The 9,940-nt window shown below is 45.4% G+C and overlaps 1 pseudogene; it reads left to right on the plus strand.

Annotated features, from left to right (window-relative positions):
* The first annotated feature begins 2,896 nt into the window (after positions 1 to 2,896).
* On the plus strand, positions 2,897 to 7,924 carry LOC146209768 (uncharacterized; annotated as a pseudogene).
* Positions 7,925 to 9,940: the final 2,016 nt, after the last annotated feature.

The following is a 9,940-nucleotide window of genomic DNA, read 5'->3' on the forward strand; positions in this document are numbered from 1 at the left end:
TCGAGAACAGCAGACGGCAGCGGCAGGTGCTTGCGATGGATGAAGGATGCAGACGGCGTAAATAAAACACTAACGGCTGACACGGCAGGACACGATAAAGGCACAAGGGCACAAGCCTCTGGTGCTACGCCTGCATCTTCAGCGATGGTAAGCGTTTGAGGACACACTGAACTGTTGTCGCCGGGCAGTGCGTCGCACAGTGCAAAAAATTCCGCTTCAGCTCGGGCGCAATCGATCACGGCGTTAGTTTTAGACAAGAAGTCCCATCCGAGGATCACGTCGTGGTAGCAAGATGACAAATCTACGAACTCAACACTGTACAAAACACCTTCAAGACGAGACGGGCTGTACGTGCTGCTAAAGTTGCAATCCTATCTTCACTGACAGTGCGGAGTGACAAACCATCAAATGACATCCTAACTTTGTGTAAACGTCGGCAGAGTCGCTCATGAATCACTGACACTGCAGCACCCGTATCGACCAGCGCATATACGGACAGACCATCCATAGAGATCACTATAACTTTCGTGGGCAAAATTTGAGGCCTTGAACTTTTCGCAGAGCACGCAGTTCTTGCCTCAGGAACCGCGGAGCTTAGTTTCCCTCGTCAGCAGGTGGTGGTCGCCGGTGCATTGGTGACAGTGACCGGCGCCGCGGAGAAAGAGAACGACGGGTTGTATATGAACGCTGTTCTGTGGCATACGCAGGCGGAGAGTGGGCAGAATGAAGCAGCAGTGGGGAGTAATCTGAAGACGCAGGCTCGTGAGGCGCGGCCATGCGACGACGACACCGACGAGCCACATGTCAAGCGAAACCACAGTAGTAGCAAATTGGGCGATTGTCCGAAGTGCGCCAAGGGTTGTAATAGCGCGGAGTGGAAGGATGAAGCGGAGCCGTTTTAGGAAGCGGTGCAGGGCGCATGACAGGATACATGGGTAGTGACGGCTCAGGCGGTGGCCGCGCAGCCACAGCCGCCTAGGTCAAAGGGGCTGGAACAGCAGGTTGACTATACTGGACTGGTGCTCCGACGTATGTCAAAGGAGCAACAGAAGGAGCTTCAGGAAGCGTGGGAAGTGATTCTGCGACTTGTTCGCGCATGACTTGTTGCAACTTCGGCACCAAAGGAGATGGAGCGTCAGGACGTTAGTGAACGAGTGATAGTTGACGGGCAACTTCTTCTCGAACAAGCTGGTTTATTTGTGGCAGCAAGGACGACTGGTCTGTGTCAGGTGTTAAAGCTGCAAGAGGTTCCTGGTGCTAGAGCGAAGACCGAGTGATGTTGCGACGCTTGCGTAATTCATCAAAGTTTTGGCATGCATTGATAACATCGACGACGGTTGCTGGATTTCTCGCCAGAAGCATCTGGAATGCGTTATCAATCCCTTGCATAATGTGACAAGTCATGGCATGGTCTGGCATTGAAGCGTCCACGCGCTTGCAAAGTCTACAACATCTTCAATATAACTGGTAAAATTTTCGTCAGGAAGCTGTGCACGGCTGCGCAGGCGTTGCTCAGCACGCAGCTTGCGCACGGCAGGTCGGCCGAAGATATCGGCAAAACTGGTCTTGAAAGCAGACCACGAAGTGATGTCGGCCTCGTGGTTGCGGAACCACAAGTTGGCCACGTCCTTTAGGTAGAATATTACATTATTTAATTTTCGGGCGCCGTCCCATTGATTGTGAGTACTAACCCGCTCATATGAAGCCAGCCAGTCTTCCACGCCAAGGTCGCCGGTTCCGCTAAATATAGGAGGATCCCGCAGGCGCAAAGCTCCAGCGCAGAAGATGGCGGACGAGGGCCCGGTTGGACTAGGGGTGCTGGCGTCGGTCATGACTGTTGTCGGGAGTGTGCGGCTTCGAAGCTCCAGGACGGCAGGATATCCTCACCTCCACCAAGTGAAACGGGGTGTTTAAAGTCTTTTAACAGGGATAATAGTCCTCTCCAAGTTGCACAGAGAACCACACAAGAACACAGCCACTCTAGGCCTTCACAAGCGAGCTCGAGCAGCGCAGTGGCACTTCGTCGTTCTTCTCCTCGTCTTTGTGATATCCTCGCCTAGTTCATCCTTGTCTTCATAATATCTTCGCAAAGTTCAGAGTTCACGCGAACGAATATATATATATTCGTCCGCGTGAACGTTATAGTAAGGTGTGCAACACATTATTTTTTAGTTTTTGCGCCGAGGAAAATAATATAAAGTAATAATGTAAGCAATAATATAAAAAATTCAAACATTCCGGTAAGGACATAGCAACAGCAAACAAGAAAACCTTGACACAAGCAAACACTTGAAAATAAATAAAATTAGTAATATCGTGGTACACCCGATAAATATAGATACGTAGACTATGGCAAAAAGGAATGTTTCACTTGAAATTATGCAAAGACCTGTGATGTGGCTTAACAATAAGGACAGCCTTTAAAGCTTCCGCAACTATGTAGAGGGCAAGTTGGTTTCATTGTAACTGCATTTAGATGTCATCTGTTAGGGTTACACGCGAATGATGTATTTTACTGTATCAGAAGAGTTATTCTGCTCACCGGGGAATGCCTTCATTGGTGGCTACTAGTGAGAACTTATATTGCCGTGCATAATGCCACTATAGGTAGCCTTCCACATGTATCTTTTCAGATGACGTAGACTGATGAAGACTCTTTCAAAGGCCCTTTCACACTGCTTCTATCTGGGGTTCCACAAGGCTAAGCTTCAACACGTCACTCACAGTGACACAGTTGATTGTGGTACACAGGCTGACACGTGGAAAGTAGAAAGTGTCTACCGCCTCTCGACCAGACGACAGAATGTGCACATTTCTTGGATATCCCAGTCTTATCAAAAGGCAGGATACCTCTAGAGAATTGTGTGGTGCGAGCGTGAATGTCTTTGCTATGTTAATGTCGGTGCTGTTATCTATCGTTTTGAGAGAAGTTGATGGGCCGATTTCGCAGAAGCTGACATTATTATTGATGAAAATGAAGCTATGAGTTTCTTTCGCTAGTATGTAGGTGCTTTCCGGGCTCCATCGCACCACCGTAAGCCGGATATTTTTTTTATTTTAAGCAACCTGGTAACCTCAATGGAGAGATGGATACCATCCCCATCCCTTCAAGTTTTTCAGGCAATAATGCCTGCTTGGTTTAGGCTGCACTACCCATGATGCCGATACATCATTGATTGTACAGAGATAAAGACAAAAGAGCCAGCCACTGTGTAACAGATGAGCGTTCTTTTTTCTGATTTTAAAGGTGGCTACACTATAAAATTTTTCATTGCTGTATTGCCAAATGAAACTGCTACTTTTTTTTTTGTTTTTATTTATGTATTCGTAATGTCAGCATGTGCCAAGACAGGAGTTGCAGGATATGTACTGTCACCCGCAAAAGTTTGCGGGATCTCCAGCGCGTGGCTGAGCGGCGGGAAACTGCATTCCTGCGCCATCTGCCGTCAAAGAGCACGGCGTCGAGGCTCACGGAAATGGCGCGCCAGGGGCGCTTTGCGCATGCCTGTCCTTTCTTCGCTATCAAGCATGTCTTGTCACTAGCCTCCCCGTGACAACGTTGCGCGTCGAGCAAAACACACCGGCGTGCTTCGTCGTTCATCTTACCCGCCAAAGCAGACACGCGACGATGATGACGCGGCACATCAGCGGCTGCCACGAGTGGCAAAAGCGCATCACGGGGAAGCTAGTGACGAGACATGCTTGATAGCGAAGAAAGGACAGCATGCGCAAAGCGCCCCTGGCGTGCCATTTCCGTGAGCCTCGACGCCGTGCTCTTTGACGGCAGATGGCGTAGGAATGCAGTTTCCCGCCGCTCAGCCACGCGCTGGAGATCCCGCAAACTTTTGCGGGTGGCAGTACAATAACAATATTACATACATGAAGAAAAAGAAACGATAAAACTATGCAGTTCATTGGTACCTGCATGCAGACAACACACCACTTTGCAAGAAACCCGTACAGCGTTATTTATCATATAACAAGAAGCAAATCATAATTTAATAAGTACATGAAGTAACGTTTCTTAGTTACTCGAATAAATTACACACCCAGTCGAAAAAAACCGCAGAACTGTGTTAAAAATACGACAAATATTATGTAATTCTGTCGTAACCATCAGATTTTCCCGCAGTTTTGTAGTACTTCTCTGTAGTTCTCTAGCTTTTCTGTATTATATATATGTTGTGTGTAGTAATGTAGCACTTTTCTGTTTATACTACAGAAATGTCTGATGTTACTGCAAAATGTTCTGTTGTCACAACAGGTTTCCCGTCAAAAACCGCACAGAAATTTTGGCGTCACATCACAAAAGTTTCTGTAGTTTTTTCCGACTGGGACAGCACATCAGGGAGTCATCATACTGTTAACAACTACGTTGTCAAAGCATTTTCAAATGCTGTAAGTTCTGTAAGAATGAAAATATCATTTGACAGCTTGTTACACTCGTCTATTGACTGAACTAAAAAGGAATATTTGAAGCAATCGGTTCTGTAGATTAATGGTTTATTGTGTGTCGTGTGCTTTTTTCGTGAGTGAAAATTAACATCTGGGGTGTAGTGTTTCTTAATATGCACGCTATAGTACGACGTTTAGATTTCAAAAAAGAAAACCACCCTATTGCAAACACCAGCGTCTCCAATGCGAAACCAGTAAGATTTTCGCGCTGGTTTTGCACTGGATCTGCTGGGCACGCTGGAGGTCCGTGATATTCACTGGAGCAGCAACGGGAAGACACTGGCTGCACTGGTGTGATGGGAGAAAAACGCTGGGATTAGCCTTTTGACGCTTTGTGTGTCGCTGGCATCCGCGATGCACTGGGAAAAGCGCTGTATGTGCGCTGGGGCCACACTGGTCCCAGTGTCCCAGTATAGCCGGTGCGGCCTGCGGCGTCAGCCGGAGTAGCATCCCTCAGGGGCCAACAGGGCAACAGCGTACTTTCAATCGACCATCGGGAGGCATATTAAAAATATGGTTCAAGCAAGCGCTTTTTGCTGCGAAGTCGATGCGCTTTTGTAAGAAAACAAAGGCAGTATCGTTTTTCTAGAGTTTCCATGTTTCGATAGGTCGTTTCGAGCGTTTCAAGAGAGACAACGACCGCCGCGCCTCGATCTCATGACACACTGACGATTAACGCACAACTAAAGCTGGAATTGAATAATGTGGGCTACCATGCATATCCAACTTTACAGCTGATCTTAAGGGCACTCTAACACAATGATTACTGCCAAAATGTTCAATGCGGGCTCAATCGCAGGCGAGCGTAGCCTGCACCACGGCCCAGTATAAACAGCAGAAAGAAAAACTAAAACCAGGACGAGAGTAGTCTACGGAGCGATGGGCCCATGAGAGAAAAAGCAACAACATACAGCGCTTGTAATACATAATATTTGCCCTGTTTCATAAGCTTTTGCGCTCCTTTTTACTCTGCGTATCAAGCAACCGAGCCCTCGGTCAGCGCAACGCTTCCCGCAATGTTTACATACAAATAAGGTGCAATTAAACGCAATTAGGGTCATCGCTGCGGCGCTTGCCGGTATTGAAGCTTGGTCGCACTTTTTTTCTTGAAGGCTTCTACTAAAGCTCCGTGTTCAGCGAAAATTACGCCCACGGTAGTAGAGCACCACCCAAGAGCCGGCGTTGGTAACTTTGCCAGCGATGTCAAACTCCACATGTTATAATGATTCCAGTGTACAAAATAGCGCGCATAGGCACCCAGAACATTAGTTGCAAGTCGCGAGAGCAGACAGCAAGCTAAAGTGATCAAGAAGTTGCAATTGTTAGAGCGGTAGCAATGGCCTGTAGACTGCGAAACATGAAGTCCCACCCTTATAAATGCGGGTCATGGCATGAAATGCGGAAATGTTTCAAGAAATTCCAGTTCTGTATCGCGATTTATGTGGCATTGTTTTGCCACAACCCTTGTACAGAACCTTATACAGTGGAGGTCCGGGCAGAGATGTCTTGAAGAGAGTAAATAACATGCAGGTGTCGCCAGGAGCTAAGACATTTTTCTTTAAATTACACACCGGAACATTATCAGTAAAGAAGTTTTTGGAGGAAAGGGATTTTTTTTTACCGTGGGGGGCGCACTGTTTAATCTGCAAGCAGCCGGAAACAATAGACCATGTTTTTTTGCATTGTTGGGAAGGGGTTTATTTCTGGGATGTTTTGCAACGTACGATAAAGAAAGAATTTCCACTAGACTCCCTCGGCATCCGGTATTTAAGCATTGATAATGAAGATGGCGTTCCGTATGATTTAATCATTCTCATGGGCCTCCACTCTATATGGCGCTCCAGAATGGCGGGCTATCACTGCGACAGGGATGCTCGACCCGCTAGAATATACTTTCGAGAAAGTGTGAATTTGTTTATTGCCATACAGAAAGTGGCTGCTGAACCTCCCGAATGGCTCTCAAGGGTAGAGCCTTTGCTGTCGTTGCGGGAGTTTTAATGTACTGAGACGAAGCCAGCCTGACATTGGCTGATGATGACCTTCCAATATGTACTTTGTTTTGTGTTATTCGTGTTCTTGTGAAATGGTATGAACTAAAGCCAGGAAATAAAGAAAAAAAAATGGCCGAGTGGTTAGCGTGCTGAGCTAGTGATCGATATGTGCCTAGGGACTTAGTTCGAGGCGCGCTTGGTGCGGTAATTATTTTTTTTTACATTTTTTAGGTTTTTTTATGTACCTAACTTGTTTCGTTACTTTTTAATTTTTAATTTTTATCCCACGCCTTTTTTTCTCCGGGCGAACAGTGCCGCTAGTGCGGGGCGTCCCAGTATGCCGCGTCCCAGTGCGCCCAGTTTCCAGCGTCATACTGGCGCCATAATCAGGTATGGCGCTGGGGCGCTGGCACCCAGTGGCACTGGTTTTTGCAATAGGGCAGCCTGTTGTATCTCATTCTTTGATATAAATAACAAGTTCAGGTTTTTTTCTGAGACATGTAACAGACCGTGTTCTAATGTAGGCGTTATAAATAAATCTAAGCGCTCGGTTCTGAAGCCGCTTACATTTCTGTATATTGTTTCTAGTATAAGGTAGCCAGATATGACTTGCATATGTGAAAAGCGACATCACAGTCATATTTTACGGAAGAAGCTATACTTCTGGCGTCGCCCCACGTAGTTTCTTCCTCAATGTAACTAGCTTAAAGTTCGCCTTATTGAAAACATGGTCGACGTGTACAGACCGGTTCAGGTCACTGGTTAGGTAAATACCAAGAAACTTGTATTCTTCTGTTTCCTTTAAAAGAATAGTGTCAAGTGGGGTCTTTTTTCGTGTCACCCGCATAAAAACTGTTTTTTCCTTATTTACGTCCATTTGCCACTGTTTGCACCAACGGTAAACATGATCGAAATGTTCGTTAAGTCCAACCTGGTCGTCAGAACATGCTATTTTAGTATATATAATTGTGTCAGCTGCATAATGCCGCATTGTTACATCCGAGTGAAAGATAACATTCATGTCACTAATATAGATAAGAAAAGCAAAGGTCCTATGACCGACCCTTGTGGTCGGTCAATGGAGCCATGCCAATAGAGGCCCTGCTTCAGATAATTACATTACGATAGATTCAGGCTTCCTGCACCGGATAGAGCCTAGATATGTCGTGCTAGCTGACAAAGGCTTCCCTGGAATACGGGCACCGACAGAGAGTCACAGTGGCATTGAGGTTCTGCCTCCATTTTCAAGAGAAAATGCACAGTTTTCTTTTGAAGAACTCCAAGCGACATGTAATATTGCTCGGGTGCGGGTCGATATGGAAAGAGTTATCCAGAGACTCAAGTTGTTTAACATTGTGAATTGCTGAGTGCCAATGGACCTCATTCGCCACGTGTGTGAAATAATGCGGATGTGCTGTATACTTGTGAACTTTCAGCCACCAATTATAAATGTGCAAGATGCTGTGGACGACCAATGAGTTTCAATTTTTTGTGCCCATGTCTTGAACAATGCGAGTTTTAACAGTGTATAGGCCCGATAGGAAGAAAGTACTTGTGAAAGGAGATCCTACGCATATGCTACGCCAGAATGTAGTTTTTTTATAAGTACCTAATGCAGTAGTGGCTTGATAATTAGGCCAGGTAATGCGAATAACTTCGGTTAAAAATTTGTATGCACCAAACTGTTTTTTTACGTCATGCCTTGTTACTTCCTTTCATCCTGTTATAATTGCTGTGTTGTTATTACTGGCAATAAGAAACTGAGTGTATCATGCGCCATGAGGTTAAGAAGTTTATTAGTGGCTTTAATTGAATTTCATTATCACTGAAGGGGTTAGTCAGCAGCATGTCAGGTGTTTGTGACCGATGTTGAGACGGCGTAAGGTTATTTCAATAAAATGCTCTTGGTGCTTGAACGACTTCCATTCTCCTAAGCCGGGCTTCACGAAACGATCTGTTGCTCTGTTGTTTGTCCCAGGCCTTTTGTCATTTATCTATCAATTTATTGTGTACTGACTCATGCTGTCTCTACGTGGTATTCAGTAATTTCAGTAGTCCGGGATAGTGCGGCACATGCATCAGCTTTTTCGGTAGCTTCTATCCTGATGTGGCTCGAGACCCAGTAAAAACTTACTTTATGTTCTTGAGCTGTGAGTTTTTATATGTTGTGTACAATTCTTTCTGCTAAGGGTTCAACCAAATTTTCTGTTTACATTCAGTTAATCAGTATAGTACAATGCTTTTATTCACATTGTTCTGACTAAAACAAATACTTTGTATTTTTTTTGTGCTAGGACACATAGATGGAGCCTTGGTTTCACCTGTTCCCTGGGTGATGTGTTTGTCACTTTGGCAGCAGCAGTGGCCACAAGAACCCAGAACTAATTCGTTTTCCGCATACGATTGAAGGTTGGTGGCTTTGTCATTATGTGTCTTAGTTAAATTTCGTTATACTACTGCTGCTGCTGCTGCCAAAACATTTGCCATGTCTAAAATTTCTGAGTGCCCTCAATGTAATGAGAATGTATCAGAGTCAAATGATGGTGTATGCTGCACTGTTTGTCACACTATATACCATATGGGTAAATGCGCTGGCGTCTCTGAGACTACGTTAAAATCAAAAGGCGACGTATATCGCAAAGCTTGGAGGTGCCAGAAGTGTAGAGGATCAAAAGTTCGGTCACAACAACCTGAGAAATCCGAAGGTAATGCTGAACAAGAACAGCGTAATACATGGCTCATGCTTAAGACAATCAATCAAAAACTTGACATCCTAATGCCGCTGAAAGAAACGGTCGATGGCATCGAGGATGCCGTACAGTTCATGTCCAACCAGATATCCAACTTGCTGCAGCGCGTAGAACAAAATGAACGTGACATAAAGGAAATAAAGAGCAGAGTAGACAAACTTGAGGCAGAGGAGAAAAATGCTGAGTGCCTAGAAGACCAGATCGACCAATTGGAATGGCGACATCGGCGAGCAAACTTGGAATTCCATGGCATTCGGGAAAGAGATAATGAAGACCTTTTGACAGAACTTAACACTATCGCCCAAAAAATCCAGCTGCCACCGCTCACTGATCAAGACGTAGATGCAGTTCGTCGATTGCCAGCGAGGCGTGATAAGATTCCTGGCGTTATTTGCCGATTCACTAAGCAAAGCGTCAGGGACACGTGGTGGCTAAATAGGAGGAAAGTGGCCGATTCGGGCAATGAATTGCACCTGCTGGAAAACTTGACTAAAAGAAATCGAGAACTGTTAAAAGAAGTAAAAGAGTGGGCAAAGGCACACAATCACAAGTATGTGTGGCACTCGAACGGAAAAGTATTGCTAAGAAAGTCTGATGGTATGTCAGCAATTCACATAAGCAAAGCATGTGACCTCGAACGTCTCACTTAGGGCTACATATACATTACATGGCTGGCATTGACCCTAGCATTTTTACCCAATACGTTCATTCTGGCGAATTTAAAAGCCGTATTGGATCAAGGTT

This window comes from Amblyomma maculatum, chromosome 1 (assembly GCF_055883805.1).
Source record: "Amblyomma maculatum isolate TAMU_Amacu chromosome 1, ASM5588380v1, whole genome shotgun sequence".
NCBI lineage: Eukaryota > Metazoa > Arthropoda > Arachnida > Ixodida > Ixodidae > Amblyomma > Amblyomma maculatum.